The sequence below is a fragment of the Melozone crissalis genome, unplaced genomic scaffold (genome assembly GCF_028551555.1).
Source record: "Melozone crissalis strain CALT ecotype California unplaced genomic scaffold, PUWL_Pcris_2 ptg000009l_1, whole genome shotgun sequence".
Classification (NCBI taxonomy): Eukaryota; Metazoa; Chordata; class Aves; order Passeriformes; family Passerellidae; genus Melozone; species Melozone crissalis.
The window spans coordinates 12,226,272-12,240,416 of record NW_026535787.1 but is presented as its reverse complement, the minus strand read 5'-3'; the positions used below and the strand labels follow the sequence as shown (position 1 = coordinate 12,240,416).

General features: G+C 38.6%; 1 long non-coding RNA gene across 1 annotated transcript in view; it reads right to left on the bottom strand.

Annotated features, from left to right (window-relative positions):
• Positions 1–255: 255 nt before the first annotated feature.
• LOC128933476 (uncharacterized) overlaps positions 256–14,145 on the bottom strand; it is a 175,121-nt gene continuing 161,231 nt past the window's right edge. Inside the window, exon 6 of the long non-coding RNA XR_008482786.1 lies at positions 256–2,661. This is a non-coding gene — a long non-coding RNA (uncharacterized LOC128933476). The remainder of the gene's footprint in view (positions 2,662–14,145) is intronic.

The following is a 14,145-nucleotide window of genomic DNA, read 5'->3' as shown; positions in this document are numbered from 1 at the left end:
ATAATATTTGTGTTAAAAAGGTTACCTCTGCATCTGAATTTTTGCAATTTTTAGCTCTTTTGGGCATTCTTAGCATGTGGGACTGACAGTTTACGAAGAAAAGAATTACATATTTACAGGAACAGTATCATCATTGTAATTGCTAAGGCAATATTTTTTATGACTATTTAAAGACTAATTATATCTTGAGCAACTTGAAAACTATGTACTGAGCATAGTTTCTGTCTCTTAAGAAAACAAGACAAGAAGAAAAAGTATTATACTAACAGATAAGAACAATTTATTTTAACAATAGTGTTGATGCTTACAATAAAACACAATTCCTCCCACACAAGTGGAAAAAATATACTTTAGCCAAAATACCACTTTTGAAATGAACAAATAGTTTAGATGCCTGATCTGTGTGAAGCCTTTGTTTCAGTGAAGTCTGATGTATCAACAAAATCCTTCAGCATCTTGGTTAGACACAGGAAACAGAGAAAAATGACTCAGAACTAACTCACCTATAAAATATTAAGAAATACAAATCAGATGACGTGTTTTAGATCAGATGTTTGAGACAAATAAGCAGTGCAGAATAACTCATGTGCTTGTGAATCTCCTTATGCAAAGTCAGTGAAGAACTTAAAACATGAGGGACAAGCTACAGCTCACACTGGTTATTTTCAGAGGGATAAAAAAATATAAGAAGTGATGGAGAAGTTACAAGTTGAGTCTGGTGCTTAGAGTATTGTGGGTTTGCTTTAAATTGAACAGGTACAAGAAATATGTTTCTGAGTGCAGAGGGATGTTAATGCTGTAGCATGATTTTTAAACCAATATTCTCTTTCAAATTAAAATGTAAATTAAATGAGAGAATATTTTAAATGACATATTGTGCTCTCACTTGGACAAAGAAAAAGGATGGCAACTAAGTACAAAATACTCTTTGTTCCATGTTACAGGAAAAGCTAAGCAACAGTTTTCCTGTAGACTGAAATCATTATTCAAACAATAGAATGAATGTTTTCTAGGCCTCAAACATCAGTGTTTATGTTTTATGTTTTAAAAGTCAATTGATGCTTGAACAGTAAGGATGAATATATTCTTTTTGGTAATTATTTATCAGAATTGTCCACAATAATAATAATAATAGTCATAGTATTAATATTATAGTTGGAAATAGTTTATATATTTTAGTATCTGTTTTGAGTGGGAGTTTTGTTGTTTTTATTGTTTGGGGGGAGTTTTTTTGTGCGAACTAACATCCAGGTTAAATTATAATTCTAAATGTTACATGACATCTAGTCCAGTTTTCTAAACATATAAAAATGTAACATCCCAATGCTGCACGAGGAGTAACAGTTGTTTGGATTTTTTTTTTCTTTTTTAGGAACAGTTCTGAAGCTTAACATTTAAAATAGGTATATTTTCCTTTTTACCCTTCCAGACAAGGAAAGCTCCTTTGGTTCTCTAAATTCTGCAGAGAAACAAACACAGTCCAAAGCTGCTGGTTCCCCTCCGCCTAGGTCCCAAGAGCCTGACTTGTGATTGTTGCTAAAAAACCTCACAAGTTAGGGTCTCAGGGACTAGGAAAAGTCCGATATGATCCAGAAGAATTCGTCTTCCAATAAACTGAATTGTTTAGTAGTCATAATCGCTGTCACCAAAACTTTCACTGCTATTGTTAAATAGAAAAAAAAACCCCAAACCCGAAAGAAACCCTAAAACCAATGTCCCGTCCCCCCACAAAATCAACACCACCTCCTTCCCCCCAAATAAACAAACCACAGTTTCAAGTAGGGGGCAGAAAAGATCAAATAAGCAGGCAAGACGCATACATACATTCGAACAATGTATCAGCTGACCGAACAGACTTTTCTGGGAGTATGGTCCTTAACTTTTGAAAAGAAAAAACAAAGAACACAGGATAAAAATCTTCTCTGCCTTGTCTCACAAGTAGCTATGTTACTATGATGCATCAGAGGGAAGCGTCTACAAATGGGTTAAAATCTGCTTCCAGCAGATTTGTACAGTAACAATTTTATTCTATTTCCTTAATGCCTGAAAGAAGGATTAAATGCTTGTTAAGGGGGTTCTAATTGAAATATTTCCCCGGTATACTTTTAGTCCTGCTGTTCAGGTGGGCCCTGGGTTACAGAGTACTTTAAACCCATCCACGATGCAAGGATAACCTTTGGGCGTGTATTCACTTTTTGCCTCTTCCCCACGTTCAACATTTAATCCTTCTACAGACTGCTAGAAAAAGCTTCTTCCTTTCCAATGGCAAAACTAGCCTTCACTCCATAAGCTGCAGAAAACATTGACATGCAGAGATTGTTGTCACTTGAACCAGATTACTCAAAGCACACATAACTTTCAAATACTGTCGATACAGTAAGAAGAATTGCTCGGATTTCCCAAATAATTTTGTTCTGAAGCCGAACACTTTTAATGGCACGACCACAATCCTGAATTACTTTTGCATTCATTCTCCTCCGATCTTTAGCCTTGTTTGCAGAATGAAAAAGAAAATTTCTACTTTAGGGACAGGATCCATCGTGGCTTTTTTTTTTTTCCTCCATCAGATCCCAGAGCAAAAGAAACAGCAGCCATAAAGGTCCTAGCCACTGGAGCAGAATCTGGCATAGAAAACTCAGAGCTCTTCGGGAAGCCGTTCAGCTTTAAAAAGGAAAAAAAAAGAGAAGGGGGGGAAGAATTAGAATCTCTGCTGGTCGAACAGGTGAACCATCCATTTACAAGAAAGCTGTACAGAGTGCTCTGCCGAAGAAAAGATTTGCCAGTGCCCCCCACCCCCACCCCTGCCCTTCACCCTCCCTTCCAGACTGATACTTCAGATTTCAGAACATTTTGGATTATTTACAATATTATTTCAGCTGATGATATAATGCAACATTATATAAGAGCCGTTCCTTTGTCACTGTGCACCATTCAATCAGTTATGCCTCAGACACAAAATAGTTAAATGAAACAAAAAAATATATATACATATATGAGAGAGATATATATGTATAGCAGTCCCTAGATTTCATTCAATTTCTTTTTTTAAAGCTGATCAGGATTTAACAAACAATTTTGACCACAGCTTTCAAATCAATAATTAGAATGAAAAATCTCTCCCCTCTATAAATATGACATTAACATAATTATACCACCCCCATCGCATAGACCCATCCTCTTTAGGGAATACATCTGATGCTCTGAAGATGGAAATCAGTCAGATTTTAGTTGCTCTCGAACGTACCTTTGCTTCTCACTGACTGACTGGCTTTACCTTCCATGCACACACATACACACACACACACACGCGGTCACAGCACACACACTCACACTCACACACATGCGCACACACACTCACACACACACAGAGGCACAGAAAGGCACGGCAAAGCAGCGGATGCTGACTCAGAGCAGTTGTGTGTGGAGGGGGTGGTATCGGCTGGTATTTTCACTGCACTCATCATTAACATTAACTCACTCTCTAGCATCCACCCTCTCTCAGACCTGCTGGACTGCAGCATTTGCATGACGCTGTCACTCTAGCCCTTGTGGGTCAGATGTTAGAAGAAAAAAATAAAAAACAAAAAAAACACCTCAAGGCTCTCATAAGGAATGCCTTCATTTCTTCCAAAGGGTCCCTCTTCTTATTTTTCCACCTTTCTACTTCCTCTGTTGCTGTGTCTCAGTTGTTTGACATCTTTCCGGAAGAAAATGTCTTGAGCTGCAATAAGCCAGTAGTCAGTCGGTCCTCCCCTCACCTCACACTCCTATTCCCACCCCCTTTTTTTCCTAATCAATAAGACAGATCTCCAAATGCAGTTGTGAAAACAGGCTCTGACACACAGACTTTCATCCTCGATCCTCTGCCTCAGGAATAGCAGGCAACCCAGGCTCACACGTGATGTAGAGAGAAATAATGCCAATAATTCTTGAACAGTCTTAGGAGTTTATTCTACGCCTTCTTCATTTTTTCCTCTGCTCGAATAAATACAAGTGGGAAGGACACACTAGCTCTCAAAAGCTACAAGGATCCACTTCTTCAGAAAATAATGAACATTAAAAGACTAATATTAATCTTCCTCAAAATTAATGCTATCTTCCTCCCCTCTTCATTGTACTCTTTATAAGTAGGAATTGTCTCATAGCCAAAACCCTGCCAGGGTCTGAATCACCATTCACTGTGCTGAAATCGTGAGTTTCTGGGCTTCAATTGGCATTTAACTGGACTAAGCAATTTTTTTCCTCTTTTTCTTTTCTTTTCTTTTAGACTTCTTAGTTAGAATAAAATAAAAAAATAGAAGCTGCCTGTATCAAAGGGAGCACTGCAAGAGAACAATGGCAATACACCCGCACCACCACACTGAGTACTGAAAATGCATGTTTGAGCCCCACTTGTGTATTTTTCTGTATGTCTTTTGCTCCGTTTTGGTAGAGAAGTCTGAACACATACATACACACCGAATACACACACACAGAAACTGAAGACACGTATAGAAAATATACAACACCAAACAAAGCACAAAGGCTGATAACTGAAACACAGGCACAAGTTGTCTGACAGGCTATGAAAATCCACAGAGCATAATCATTGTGTGCATTTTTACCTGTTCCTTTGTTCTTAAGGCAAGGGACTTTAATGGCTTACGGTGTTGACAGTCTTTCGGCTTTTCCCTTTTTTACGCCCAACAGTATTTGGGAATTACTTTTCCAGACAATACCACACCACTGTGATTCGCGGTATAGAAATTATTTACCGGGGGGGGGGGGGGACAGGTGATACGCAATTCACCAGCCAATTCTCTGAGCTGCCTGGTGCTGTGGAAGCCCTCGGCGTAGCCGGGCGGGCAGGTCCCAGGATGCAGCGCTGCAGTCCCGGCTCAGGTAGCCCTTTTGGCAACCTTACGGCAGCAGCAGCCAACGGGAAGGGCATCCGCTCGCAGGGAAGGTCCAAAATGAAAATACCACACAGCCCCAGAGTAAAGGAAGGAAGCCAAAACGCCAGGTACACGCCCTAAGCCCAGCTAGTGCGCACTTGGGACCAGTCGTGGTGATGGTGATTGATTTCTTAGGAAAAGGATGGAGGAAAGTAGACAATTAGGAAACAGTTAAGTTTGTAATCTCGGAGAAAGGGAGAGACGGAGACAGACACACACCCACATACAGAGAGCGAGCGAAGAACGCCAAGCATGAGACAACAAAAACAAGACCAAAATCAGATTTGGGAAACTGAAAAAATACAGGATTACAGCATTCAGCTTAGCAGTTACTGAGGTATATGAAAAAAAAAAAAAATTACCACATGCACAGCATGGCTTAAAATACTTATTGCCATCAACAGTCTGTGACGGATGCCGGCTTCTTACTGCTATACGTACATTAGATTGGTCATCGCCTCTTAATCTCCTTTTGCTCAGACCCATCCATTTTTTGCTGCTCCAGCATCTGTGCCCTTTATGCTTTTTTTCTGTATAGTTACCCACAATACCCTGGATAAATTAATGTCATGACCTCACTATGGCTATCAGAAAGAAAAAAAAGTCTACTATTTTAATAATTGAACGTGCACGTACAGCAAACTGCCTACTGATAGCCCAGCTTTGTGGACTGCCTCCAAAAGCAGCCTTTGCTAGCTCTGCGAATCAGAGACAACAGATGCAAATACTGGCCACAGAGCCCCGGCTCTCTGCCTTGCCTTTTTTTTTTTTAAAAACCCACCCTTTTCAGTCTGTTCCACTTCATTTTCCCTGTGCCTCTTCCCTCAATGGTTAAAAACATTAGCCTGATGAAATTAGAGGCTTCTGAATAAAAGGATGAAGATGAGTGAAAATTATAAATGGTTGCAGATTCTGGAAATTTATATCCAGACGGTGAGTAGGGAAGAGTACCCAGGTTCAAGTGCTGAGCCTCACTCGGGAGCACCTCTGGGGCCAATGGGACTGCAGACTAGATTAAATCAATAGTCGTCTGAAACGAGATGTCGTAATCAATCAGCTCAATTACCACTGTCATAGATCTGGGCTTAAGGTCTTTCCTGATTCCACTCTTCTAATCATTAACCCTTATACATCCTCATAATAGGAACTCACGCTTGCTCTGCTGCCCTACCTTCAGACCAACAAAGTTTAGCTTAGCATTTTCTCCTCTTTTTTCCTTTCCCTATTTAAATAACATCAGAGTGGGTCAGCAAGAAATGTTTTAAATGTGAATATGGTGAGATTAGATGCACTCCTTTAAGTGTACCTATTACATATGTGCTGCTGTGCACTTATATATTATTATTATGCCTCCGGGAGTGGCTGGGTGGATCAAAGACTGCTGTTTAATTAACATTCAACTCAGCTGTTTCCTTGGAGATTAAAAATAGAAGACTAGTTGAATTAAACTGAAGCTGTTCACTCCTTTCACTAATCCAATATTACAGAACCCTCCACCCCACAACCTAGTTAGAACCAACTCATTTCTGGTTAATGAGCCACCAGGAAAATCCATTTTCAGTTTGAAGGTAAGTGTGAAAAAGTTGGAAAGACAGTTTTGTGTGCATGTCTGAATTTCACAGAATTCCCCATCATTTACATTTTGCATCCACAGTACAGTAAATCCTCATGCAATGCAAGGAGAAAAGAACCATCAGGCTTGACTATGAGCAGAACCACTTTAAGTTCTTGCCTGTAATTATAATTTACTGTACAAAGATTAAATGTCAACAATTAAACTCTTTTTTTTTTTTTTTTTAATTCCTGTGCAGGAAAAGATCTAAGAGCTTTTCATTAAAATGCTACAGCAGTTCTGTCTCTGATTTTGTTAGGAGGAAAGAAAGAATACAGGTAGCAGGTATCCAGAATTCAGGCTTCTTAAGTCTGATTTCTTCTGTTAGACTTAAATAATAGTCAAGTAAGAAAACCCTGGTACATTTACACTTACATCACTGCCTGCACACACTGCCTCTGCTTCCAAGCAGAACCACACCTTTTTTAACCATAGATCTGCTTCTCATCTGGACAGACAGCATGCACAGCCCCACTCCAGGCAGCACTGAGAACACCAAATAGCAGAAATAGCTGTGGTAATGGTATTTTGGGGGGGAATTTGTGCTCCTGGAGATGCTAGCAGTGGGTCTGGGACAGGGGCAGCAAGCACAGATCTCACGGCAAAGGCTGAGGTCGGGGGTCTGTCTGGGCAGGGCTCCATGCTGTCCAAACCAGGTTATAATTGGAGATCCACTGCTGGATTTAATGACCTGCTGTTTTGATTAGGAGAAATATAAAAAATTGGTCTCGAAAATGATTCAGCTGCTAGCATAGGTGCTTTTTAACAGGCTTATACCTCAGCCAGGAACAGCTTGGTTGCAGTCACTGACCCCTCACAGATGGAAAAAAAATGACCTCAGCTTTGCCTCTTTTCTGGGAAAGCTGTAGCTGGCAGGGGGATGAGAAACAAAAAGAACCTTAATTTTGTCCTTTAGTCATGCTAAATGAATGCACTGTACCAGACACCACCTTAAACTGGCTGAAGGGCACTGCTCAGTTTTGCAGGCAGCAGCTCAGACTGTGAGCATCATCCACAAGGGGACAGCATCCACATCCACACTGGAAAGATGCAGTTTGTGTCTGTGAGGAACAGAAAGGGGAGCAGCCATTGCTGAAAGCACCCAAAAATAATAATAAAAAAAAAAAATTAAAAAAAAGAGAGAGAGAGAAGAAAGGAGAAGACATTTCCTGGATTATTACTTCTGGACGGAGAGGGAGGAGAGGTGAGACTGGACATGCATGTCAGATATCAGAACCTGCTCAAATACAGGATCAGCCTTTTGTTTCTCAAACAGCGAGAGTGAGGTGATTTGCAATATTAAAGCAAACTTTCTGTGACAGATAAGGACTCTCTGGAATAACAGATAGTAATGTTAGGGAATGTGGTAAGAAGAATTAGATACCATTAGAGCAAAATCAGAACGTATCTAATGGGAAGAGAGAAATGCACTAAAAGCAAATGTTATTCTGATTTTACAGTTCTCATCTTCAGATCCTCAGTGTGCTCAAACTGATTCATAACACACTCATCCCTTTTCCTTTTCTAGAAGTAAAAGTTTCTTCATCAAAGTGCACATGGAAAGGATATTCATAAAAAAGATTCTCTTAATGTAGAATTTAAATGACTTAAAAGAGTAACACTGTTAGAATGACTTGTGCCTAGTTGGAATGACCTACGCCATAGCTCTGTGTGATTGTCTCTAACACCTTCTCACCTCACTGATGAACAGCAAGGGGACAAAGACTTCAGAAAAGTCCCACAGTTATCTAGCCCCAGATTTGCCATTAAAAAAATCTAACCTTCTATTTTCTTGTCTAGAAATGCTACCTCCAGAATTCTTCTTGCAATTTAGTAACAGCGCCTTTTTTAACTTAACTGTAATTCCCACCTGATCAAAAAGTATTGAATATATATATAGCCTACACAATCTATTACAGAAAGGAAATCACAGAAATAAAATTACAGAGAAACAGCAATATCCTTCTCTTCCTACGCAAGCTCCATCTTACTCAAGAAATTCTATTATACCATCTCCTTGCTGACTTGTCAATTTACCTGCCCTTTATTAAAACACAGACATGACAGCAGAAATTATTGCAGTTTGAATTACTTTTTGTCTGAATTCTATTCAACAGACCTTGATTTTGCCAACACTTTCAATTAAAAAAGTACTTATTTATGAAAACAAACCATTGTGATATGTATACTTTTTTGACCTATGTTTCCTTGAGTTGTGAGAACATGAAGTGATGAATGAATTGACTTTTCTATTTATGAATAATTTTTATACTTACTTCACTGAGTGCTTTGTGTTACTACTTAATACAGCATCAGCACAATGTGAAGAAAGGAAGGGCCCAGTACTAAAATGAAATTCCAACTGTTTAAAACCTGTTTTTCCCTAAACTGCCAGGTCTGCATTTGTAGTCTGTTCAATAAGAACAGTCACTATTTAAAAAATCCTGCTTTGTAAATTTTCCAGCATGACATTTTTACTGTTCTCTGACTTGTAGATATTCCTGCACACACAGACACACATAATTGATAAAAACACAATATTACATAGAACTGGATCACCAAAATATGTTGTCTATTCCCAGAAGTCACCCCTCCATGCTGGTTACACATATATTGTTGCAATCACCAGTGGGTCTGATCCTGAAATCGGGCAATACAAGTCTCTTTATTTGGGTGGATAATGTTTCTGAAATTACCTAAACAATTTCTCGGAGGACTGACTCTGAGGTGTGTATTTGCCACATAAAAGTCCGAGTTTGTAAAAGGAAATTAAAGGTATTTGGTACATGCTGCAAACACTACGAGAATGTACAAAATTCTGCTGTAGGACAAAACACTCCTGTTTTCTTAACAATGCAATCTGAAGATAAACATTTGTGAGAAACATTCAGACACAACATTTCTACAGTGTTGTTTTTAGAGGTTTCAAAAGCAGTCTGGAGAAAAGGAAAGCATTCTAAGAAGAAAATACAAAATAGGTTCAATGCCTGCAAAACCAGAATATTTTAAATTTTCTAGACAGTGAAGGTTAAAGCTATCCTGCATTCTCATAGTTCTCTCTCTCTCCTTTCAATCAATCTCATTGATTTTTTTTAAAGGTCAGAGGCTATACCTTCATTGATCAAAGAAACAGCCTGACACAGCGAAAGAGTCTGCCAATTCCAGACAGATCAATCACACCTTTGTCTGCTTTTGATACATTATGGTTATTTATTCTGCATCACCACGACTTTCTGTCGCATGGCTCCTAATGTAATAATGCTGCTTGGGGACAACAATAAAAGAAATTGGGGGAGGGGAAATATTCCATTTAAAATATTTTAAGCCTCTCTCTGGTATTTCTGAGGCTGGCTTATGATGGAACTTGGCCAACTTGTTTGATTTCATTTTTGCCTTGGAACTCCTGTTCTGGTATTTAGCTCTTCTTGGTCAGCTCTTTGTAGGATTTTAAAAAGGCAATCTTTTGAAAACAATTTGTGCAAACTGTTTTTAAAAAAGTAATTGGATCTTGATAGAATAACAGTTGTGATCTAATCACAACCATAATTTTCCACATTTATGGACCATTTTAGAAATGTTTTAATAAATAGGATGTAACTGATACTTGGCTACAGCTACAGCTTTATGACTGCAAAAAGAAACTAATGGTCAGCCTAAAATAATTACTAGGAAATATTGCTGAATAAACAGATATAAGTGCTGAAAAGCTCCTGGCTTTGCAAACTATTATGCTGAAAGCCAGCTAAATCTTTAAAAAATTCACTATAAGCTCACTGTCTGCCATCACTGAAAGTTTTATACTATTATTTTGCTCTCCATAGCTCCTGCAAGAAGCCTCCTGTTGGTCTAATATCAAAACTTTTGTTCACACTTGGTAGCATATCACTTCACTAGCATTACTAGCAACAGTTTTACTGCTTAAGAAAAATCACTTGTGGGACTTGGGATATTGGTTATAAGTAAAAGCATTAAAATACACTTTAAAAAGTGAAATTGCATCCTAAGAGAAGCCAGTGGTAGCATGTCCAGTGACTGCAATGGAACAGGGACTTCACTGGAAGATGCTAACTCAACTCCTTCAGCCCAAGCTATCTGCAGTTGAAAAGGCAGTTTATGAGATTTCAAAGGACCCTGATTGTATAAAGATTTAAAAAACCTGACACATTTCTTATCAAAATAGGTAACAAAGCTGTGATGGGCTCTATGCAGCACTCAGTCCTATCAAGCAAAGTGGAAGAGTTCAGTAAAATTAAGCATGTAAATCTTTGCAGAATCAGGATATCAGATAATAAGACATAATCACCATAGTTAGAACACTGAAATAAGATAAGCAATAATCCAAACACTTGGCATTAGTTTCTGATTTCATTGTGCCTGCTCTGTAAATTATTGTGCTCCCAATTTACAATTACATCAGCACTATTATGTAGAGCAAAAGGTAAGTGGTATACAAAGCTGAAATATTAAACCCATTAAAAAGTTATGAGTTTGACAGAGCCCCTACATGTATTTGCATTCATGCCAAGAAGTGCATTTGAAAACCTTTAACGAAAGGAAACTGCCTTCCAGTGATAAACTGCAGTGCCTACAAGACATGGCTAAAATGCTACTGCCACTTTCAAAGGCCAAGAGACCTTAAGAATGGTTGCTGGCTGACAGCATTATACAAAAACATACAGTTTCTTCTGTAAAGAAATAAAGCTGAATGCACAACATTTCAAACAAGTTTTGAATAAGTCTATTTGTCCAGCTTACTTTGCAAAGGCTCTGAAGAAAACAGCACCATAAACACTTTCAGTCCCCACACAAGGGCTAAACAAAGAGTCCTCTTTCTAGCCATTTAATCCAGTAATTTATTTTTTCAACCATCACATAAATCGAAACACAGCTGTAACCAATGACTTGCAGATCCAGTTCCCTGCCAGCTGGATCCTGTTCTGCTGAAGCAGCAAGATTTTTACATTGTTCACTTCTGTACATCTGGAGAAATCATTTAGGTTCAAAGGTGACTAGAAAAGCTCTTTAAATAAACTCAACCAACAGTGAAGAGAGGCCTATGTATCTAAGAAAGCCCCACAGAGTTCTATTTTAAAAGTTTTTTCTTTAAATCAGTGCACAGAGCAGTTTGCTTCTTTAACTATTTTTGATTATGACATTTTAATTGAATTCTAACTCGAACATGCATTTTGATAACAAAGAAATATTTAGTATTTCCCATGAATTTCCAAACAATGTCAAAAGTGATCAGAGTCAACAGTGTGTGTATTTATCACATCAAAAGAATGACCAAACAAATAGCAGTGTAGTGAAAAAAAAATATATCTCAATTAATGCATCTTTGCTGCTGCCCGAAATGCACCTCAACTTTAAATTAAAAAGAAAACAAACTATAAGAAAGCATATACTGTATTGGATATGCTGAACCTGAAATCTCTTAGAAGTTAGTCCTAAAAATAGCCTTACTTCAAAAACTCTGCCTCATCCCATACTGCAGGAGTCTGCAGGTTAAATAACAGAAATGTCCCTGACATTTTACACTGCACACAGAAATTGATTACAATGCAGCATTTCTTCCACAAAAGCAATTGCAAAGCAAACCAGCTGAATCTTTCAGAGGAAAAGAACAATGAATATTAAAGGCTCATAAAATCTGTATCTTTGGTTACTTTTCAGGCAAAACAAGCACTCAAACACATTGGCAATAGAAGGGGTTTGTGCCTGGCCCAGGCCCCACTATCAAAAATATTTATAACACTGAAAGTTCTGATGATAGGTCTTATTTACAAATTCATAAGCACATGCTCTCAATTACAAATTCAACTAAAATTTTTCTCTGTCTTTGTGTTTCTGTTGAAAGCAGGTGAGCTAGACACATCCAGAACATGCCCCAGTTGCTCAGGTAAAGATGTAGCTCCTGTCCTGCACATTATTAAAAGGCATTTCAAAATTCAGTTACACTTCACTACTGTAATTGCTTCTTTTCCTCTTTTAGTACTTACTTAATAGCTGCTTTGAAACAATGCTGATAAAAGTATCCTTTCTGCTTGCCTCTCTGGCCACATCTCTGCACTTCTTCGTCTCATTGCCAGTTATCTCTCCTCACAGATTAACTGAGGAGCTACCTCACCTTCAGCTCTTGCTTCTCCTTGTCAACTCTTGCCTGCACTCATAATTATAGGAATGCTATCTGTGCTCTGTTGTGAAAATAGGAGCATTAAAAAAAAATAAAGAAGGAAAATAAAAGCCAGATAAACCAGATAAATCACCTGCAGAAATTAACATGCACAACTCATAACCAGATAATTATCACATCACTCCAGGGCAAACTTCAGAGTATTTAGACATGCATTTCTGTCCACTAACATGTATAGATTCACATAAACATGCTAAAATTAAAAGTATCTAGTTTTCAGTTAATTACCGTGTTTCTGGAAAGCTTTCTCACTTCAGTTCCTAATGTGTATTTACCTGTAACTGTGGCTGAGGTTTTGCTTAACCAAGGGAAGCGTCACAAAAAGAAGTGAACTTTGTCAGAACAGAAGCCATCAGTGCCCAGTGAGTGAGGCTCTGCAGGGCTTGCCATGATCAACTCTACCAAAATCACCAGCACAATTTAACAGCATGAACTTCATTTGCCACCCATTTCTTTTGTTTCACCACCAGCGCCCCTCTGTAGTTCAGATTCTGTCTTGCCAAAACTATTTTACTCAATAGGCAAATGGAAAATAAAATTTCTTTCAGGATTTATTATTCAGTTCAGACATCATCTATTGTCCATGATGTGACATTGCCTGTTTTCTGCCTGCCTGCCTTGGGTTTCGGGTAAGTTGGGTTGGGGTAACCTTAAGTCACAATCTGAAATACACCCTTGGAAGGCCTGTGACAGACTAGGAAAAGTAAAGTAGCCTGGAGGGAGGTGTTACCTATTTTTGTTAGCTGCCTTTGGCTACTTAAAAGACCTCTCTTAACTCTCTCCCATTGCAGTTGGCAGTACAGAAGGTATTCTGATTTATCTAGAATATAACTCCCATGGTAGATCCTGAGGAGGTTTCAATATATATCTGGTTTAAAACCTAAGCTCTGCTGAAAGAGTCTCCCAAGTGGAAATCCAACTCACCAAACTAGGATGACCAAATCAGAGATTCTGAGATCCCAAAGGCCAATTTCAGAATGTGCTAAACCAGATATTCCAACTATCTGCATTTTTGTTTGGCAAATGTTATGGGCACTTCTACCTAAAAGTTTGGATAGTTATGCTTCTCTTGTATAAGGCATTTACTTATGCCAATTTAAATTGTGGAGAATTCTTTATGTAACCTGTACCACTGAGTACTTGCAGCAGGGATGAGCAGCTCACAAAGCCTGGAGTGCCAGACTTCACATCCATCTCCTGTCTTAAAGACAGAGCTTGTCAATAGGGACTGAATGGGGGGACAGAACCTGCTGCCATTTAAAGATGAGTGATGTTGACAATCATTTTTTTGGCAGACTCCTGCTCCCATGCAAGGTAGCAATTCCCATTTGCCAAATCCCAGTGAGTGTGCAGACCAAGACCTGCAGCATAAATCAGGACATCTGCCTGATGTGATGGTCCTTTCT